This window comes from Gekko japonicus, unplaced genomic scaffold, assembly GCF_001447785.1.
Source record: "Gekko japonicus isolate JY-2015 unplaced genomic scaffold, Gekko_japonicus_V1.1 scaffold200, whole genome shotgun sequence".
Taxonomy (NCBI): Eukaryota; Metazoa; Chordata; class Lepidosauria; order Squamata; family Gekkonidae; genus Gekko; species Gekko japonicus.
Window position 1 is genome coordinate 298,304 of NW_015160214.1, and position 6,098 is coordinate 304,401.

Consider the following 6,098-nt stretch of genomic DNA (forward strand, 5'->3'; position numbering starts at 1 on the left):
AGCGTAACCCTCTGCTTGATATCTGGTTTGACATTTAAGGCCATAGCATTTATGGCTCTGGAGCCAGCAACATCTCTGCAAGTCAAAGGTGCCCATGGAAACGGAAGATTCATACCTAACCAAAAGGTTCCCTTTGATGTAGAATAAGAAGATCTGCATATTGCCCACTACCCCCTTTGCCCCGTCAGGAGAACGTCACCCCCTCGTCATCCCCTCTTCATCCAGTAGCTGTAGATTAGAGGACGGATCCTGATAGTTTATGGCAAGGAAAGACAGCCCCAAAAGGGAGCTCTTAAAAAGAGAAACGTGCTTTTGGTTTCTCTCTCTTGCACACCTCTTACTCTCTTACTCTTGGACTCTTACTCTCTTTCTCTCTTGCAACCCCCCCCCCCCTTTCCTCCCTTGCAGCTTAAGTGCTGTGAGTGATTTCCATTGTGTTCTCTGGAATCCAATCCAGGGAACCCCACGTGGCCTGGCTAGTCGGGCTCGTGTGCTTTTAGAGTTTTTCACCCACTGATCCTTAACCTGCCACACGCACACACACACACACACCTTTTTGTTCCACCACGAAGAGATTTCTTCCAAGCTGGACCTTAGATAAGTATGACCGCCTATTTGTGAAGTCATTCCCCCATTGTTTGATGCTTTGTTATTTTTATATGCTGTAATTGTTCTATATTCTACTGCAACTAAGGAGCTTGTGCGAATCTCGTATGCATCTGTTGTGTATGTTTGAAGAAACTGCTGTAGTAAAAAGACAACATTTATTCTTAAACCTAGTGTGTTGTCTCACTTCCTTGGATATAGCGAGCATTTCATTGGCCAATCTGACCTCTGTATAAACGGGTGAAGAACTCACGCACCGCCCGCCTCTGTAACCAGAGTTGACCTGGGCTCCCAGAACTGGTTCCGGTCCAGTTCGGGTAACACCATCCCCAAATCTCCAGGAGTTTCCCAGCCTGGATCTGGTAACCCTATGGCCAGGGGGGCCTAGCAACCCTATTTCAGCTCTAGTAGAGAAATAAGGGAAAGAGATGGTGCTCGTCTTTTAATAGCGCAGGGGGAGTATGAGGAGGCTGAAGTTGGTTCCTTATTCGCAGTTTCTTATTAATTCCTTATTCGTGAAATCATCCAAAAACACTGAGGAGAATTGGAAAGCTCTGAACCCCAAAATAAGGTCTGAACCACCACATATCATATACCCCCAGGTTCACAGGACTCTCTCCTTCAAGAAGATATATCCTGTTTCCTGGTCCAAAGTGTGGTTCTTCTGCCAGCTGCTCCAAAGTGCAGTGCCCCTAGGACAATCACACAGGCAGACACTGGAGCCGGGCTGCTCATCTGTTCAGACTGAATTTGAATGGAAATCTTTGAGTTGTTATATCCAGATAAAAGGATGCGAGGACTGTTTAGCCTGATTGGAACATGGGTGTGGAACATTAGCATCTATGGTGAGATAAGAATCCATCAAGCCCTGATGGATGCATCATTGTGAATTTGGGAATGAATTCAAGTTCAGCAATCTCAGTTTGTTATCAGTAATTGCAACTTCTCTGAGGAGTGTTAATTCACATTCAGCAAGTGAATGACCTACACCCTAAGGTCTGCCTGTGTGATTGTCCAGCTGGAACCTCACTGGGAGTGGTTCCTTATTCCAACGTACTTGGAAATACAGGTCTCTTGGAGGCAACCCCCCCCCCAAAAAAAAGCTTTTGGCACCAGAACCAGTGCTTCGACCAGGCTATGCTGTCTGTCTCTTTGCAATGAGGCTGAAGTTGGTTCCTTATTCCCGGTTCCTTATTCATTCCTTATTCACGTCTTATTCATGAATTCATCCAAAAACACTGAGGAAAGTTTGAAAGCTCTGAACCCCAAAATAAGATTTGGATACCCAAACTTAATACACCCCCATGTTCAACGAACTCCCCCCTTCGAGGGGACATATGCTGTGTCCCGGTCCAAAGGGTGGTTCTTCTGCCAGCTGCTCCAAAGTGTGGTGCTCCCAGGGCAGTCACACAGGCAGACACTGGAGCGAGGCTGCACCCGAAAACAATCTTTGGACCACCCCAACTGACATATCCCCTGCAAGAAGACATGATCTATTTGGAGTTCCTCCCAGAAAATTTGAATAAGGAAAAGGGGGAGCTTTTTCCAGTGCATAGACAGCCCCCCAATCTCAAACTACTCAAAATAATACAGCATCTAATTTAAACATGTTGACTGGTATCAGAGATTGCAACACATCCTGGTGCCACCTTTCCTGCCGCATACACCCAGACAACACAATCACTGGACCTAACAACATCAACTACACCACCTCAGGCTTATTCACCTGCTCATCTTCTAACATTGTATTTGTCATCTCATGTCAACAATGCCCTTCAATTCTCTATATAGGAGAAACAGGTCAAACCCTACACTAAAGGATAGATGGACACAAATCTGACATCAAGAATCACAAAACAGAGAAACCTGTAGGAGAACATTTCAGCCTCCCAGCGCACTCCACGGGGGACCTCAAAGGATTGTTAGGGTTAGTGTTATTAGGGTTAGGGTTGGGGTTACTAGGGTTAGGGTTTGGATTATTAGTGTTAGTGTTATTAGAGTAAGGGTTATTATGGTTAGTGTTAGGTTTATTAGGGTTAGGATTATTAGTGTTAGTGTTATTAGGGTTAAGGTTACTAGGGTTTGGGTTATTAGGGTTAGGGTTATTAGGGTTAGGGTTACTGATGTAAAGATAGGTTTATTAATGTTAGGGTTATTACAATTAGGGTTAGGGTTATTAGGGTTAGGATTATTAGAGTTAGGATTAGGGTTATTGGGGTTAGGGTTAAAGTTATTAGATTTAGGGTTACTAGGTTTAGGGTCAGGGATATTAGGGTTAGGATTATTAGGGTTAGGGTTATTATATGAGGGTAAAGGTTAGGGCTGTTAGGGTTACTAGGGTTAGGGTTTTTATGGTTAGGGATAGGGTTATTTGGGTTATGGTTAGGGTTGTTAGGGTTAGGGTTATTACGGTTAGCGTAAGGGTTGCTAGAGTTAGGGTTGGGATTATTAGGGTTAGAGTTAGGGTTGGTAGGGTTAGGATGATTAGGGTTAGGGTAATTAGAGTTTGGGTTAGGGTTATTAGGGTTAGGGTTATTAGGGTTAGGATTACTAGGGTTAGAGTTAGGATTTTTAGGATCAGGGTTAGTGTTGTTAGAGTTATGGTTACTAGGGTTAGGATTATTAAGTTTAGGGTTAGGGTTATTAGAGTTAGGGTTCTTAGGGTTAGGGTTGTTAGGTTTATGGTTACTAGGGTTAGGGTTTTTAGGGTTAGGATGGTTAGGGTTAGGATTATTAGGTTTAGGGTTAGGATTAGGGTTATTACGATTATTAGGGTTAGGGTTAAGGTTATAAGGGTTAGTGTTTTTAGGGTTAGGGTTAGGATTGTTAGGGTTATTGGGGTTAGGGTTAAAGTTATTAGGTTTAGGGTTACTAGGTTTAGGGTTAGGATTAGGATTGTTAGGGCTAGGGTTATTAGGGTTAGGGTTATTGGGGTAGGGTTGTTACGGTTAGGGTTACTAGGGTTAAGATTAGGATTATTAGGGTTAAGGTTATTAGGGTTAGCATTAGGATTATTAGGGGAAAGTCTGGTGAACATGTGGGTTTATGAAATGTGTATGTATAAATCTCATTTTAGGTGCAGGGGGCACTTCCGTATTCAAATCTTCTTTGAAATGCAGCCCTTGGGATGCATTCCAAATAGAAGCTCATGTTGCTGGAACCAGTGTTTGGACCAAGTATCACTGTATGTCATCTTCCAGGGTTGTGTCAGTTTGGGTGGTCCAAAGATTGTTTTCGGGTTCAGCTTGGCCCCAGTGTCTGCCTGTGTGATTTTCCTGGGACACTACACTTTGGAGCAGCTGGCACAAGAGCTACGTTTTGGACCAGTACACGGCATATGTTACCTCAAAGGTGGGAGTCCGCTGAACATGGGAGCGTATGACATGTGGCGGTTCAATCTTTATTTTGGGTACAGGGGATACTTCCTTATTCAAATCTTCTTTGAAATTCAGGCCTTTGGGTAGCACTCCGAATAGAAGCTCGTGGCACCAGAACCAGTGTTTGGACTAGGTATCACTGTATGTCATCTTGCAGGGGACAGTCTCCAGAGTGTGGGGATGTTATCTTTTTTTCAAATACAAGATTGATTTGGGCTGCAGCCAGGCCCCACTGTCTGCCTGTGTGACTTCCCTGGGGACACCTCACTTTGGAGCAGCTGGCACAAGAACCACGCTTTGGACCAGGACACAGCATATGTCTCCTTGAAGGGGATAGTTCACTGAACATGGAGGTGTATGACATGTGGCTGTCCAAACTTTATTCCGGGATGTAGGGGACAAACAGTCATACCAGTTCCATATTCAAATCTTTTTTTCAAATACGGGGTTCTTGCGTGAACCTGAAATGGAAGCCTGTGGCTCCGGAACCGGTGTTTGGACTGGGCATTACTGTATGTCATCTTGCAGGGGACAGTCTCCAGAGCGTGGGGGATGAGTCCTTTGGGGTGGTCCAAAGATTGTTTTGGGGTACAGCTTGTCCCCAGTTATCTGCCTGTGTGATTGTCCTCGGGGCACAAAATCTTATTTTGGTGTTCAGAGCTTCCCTCCTCAGTGTTTTTGGATGAATTAATGAATAAGACACGAATAAGGGATGAATAAGGAACTGGGAATAAGGAACCAACTTCAGCCTCATGCCAGTAGGTTCCTCCCTCATTAAAGAGTTAAGAGTAGCCCATACCTTACATAGAAATGATAAACTAACCAAGCTCTGGAGTGCCTGGGGCCACCATTGTCAACAGCCTCTCTTGAATGACTGGTAATTACTTTCCCCCCCCCCCAGTGAATGCTGCTCTCCCCTCTCCCCTCCCCAGAGATTTAAATGGATCAGTTTAAACTAAAATGAAAACAGGTATCCTGAGTCACCCAAAGAAGCAAGACAATAAACCAATCCCAACCCATGCTAATTCTTTGTTTCCACTCAAATTCCTCTCCACACCCAACTGGCCTATCAGCAGCCCCTGGTAACTGTACTAAAAACTGGATTTTTCTAGCCCCAAATTCTAATGCAACAGTCCAGAGAACCAATAATATAAAAAGGGCTCTCTTGCCCAGCAATCTGAATGCAGAAAAAGGACGGTGCTACCTTCCTCAAAGTCCCTCTCTGCTCCAGGCTCTTCAAGGAATCTCAGACCAGGTAACACATACCCATACCCCCTTCTTGTCAGAGAGGCAAAGGGTATTTTATATCCTCCCTTTTATCCCCCCTGAGCCAGCAACACTTTCCCCTCCCCATCTTTACATAGGACTAGATTGTACACCAGCCTTCTGGACATATACAATATTCTGCTGCCCCAACTGCTTAGTTTTGCATTTGCTTTCTTTTTTGCTATCCTGCTTTATTCTAAATGACACTGAATACTTGAATGTCCTCTGCTTAATTCCGTTTCTGGGAAACAGGGTACCAAATCTGACCCATATTTACCCAGGCCTCAGATAGACAACAGTCTGTGTATTCAAAAAAATCTATAAACATATACTAACACTTTGTAATACCTTCCTCCATGGAGCTCAGGGTTGTGTACATGATCACAAACCCCTCCATCATCTCAATAACTCTGTGAGGTAGATTCAGGTGGGTAGCCTTGTTGGTCTGAAGCAAAAGAACAAAGTTTCAGTCCAGTGGCACCTTTAAGACCACCAACAAAGTTTAATTTTGGGTATAAGCTTTTGGACACAGAATTAAACTTTGTTTGTCTTAAAGGTGCCACTGGACTCAAACTTTGTTCTGTCAGGTAGGTTGATACAGAATCAGACTTGAAACATGAAGATTTTCATTAGCCATTAGTAGAATTATTCAAAAGGGCATTTTTAATAAAGGGAACAGGGTTGTAATTTTCATGTTTCTGGGGACTGGCATTTTTAGAAAATCGCATTGTTTACTGGGTGTATTATACTGTTCTTGGGTGATGTTTACGTCTGTAATCCAGTTTTGTTGCATTGTTTATGTCTATATTACATACTGACCTCTTTCGCATTCTTTTCTGATTCTATAAT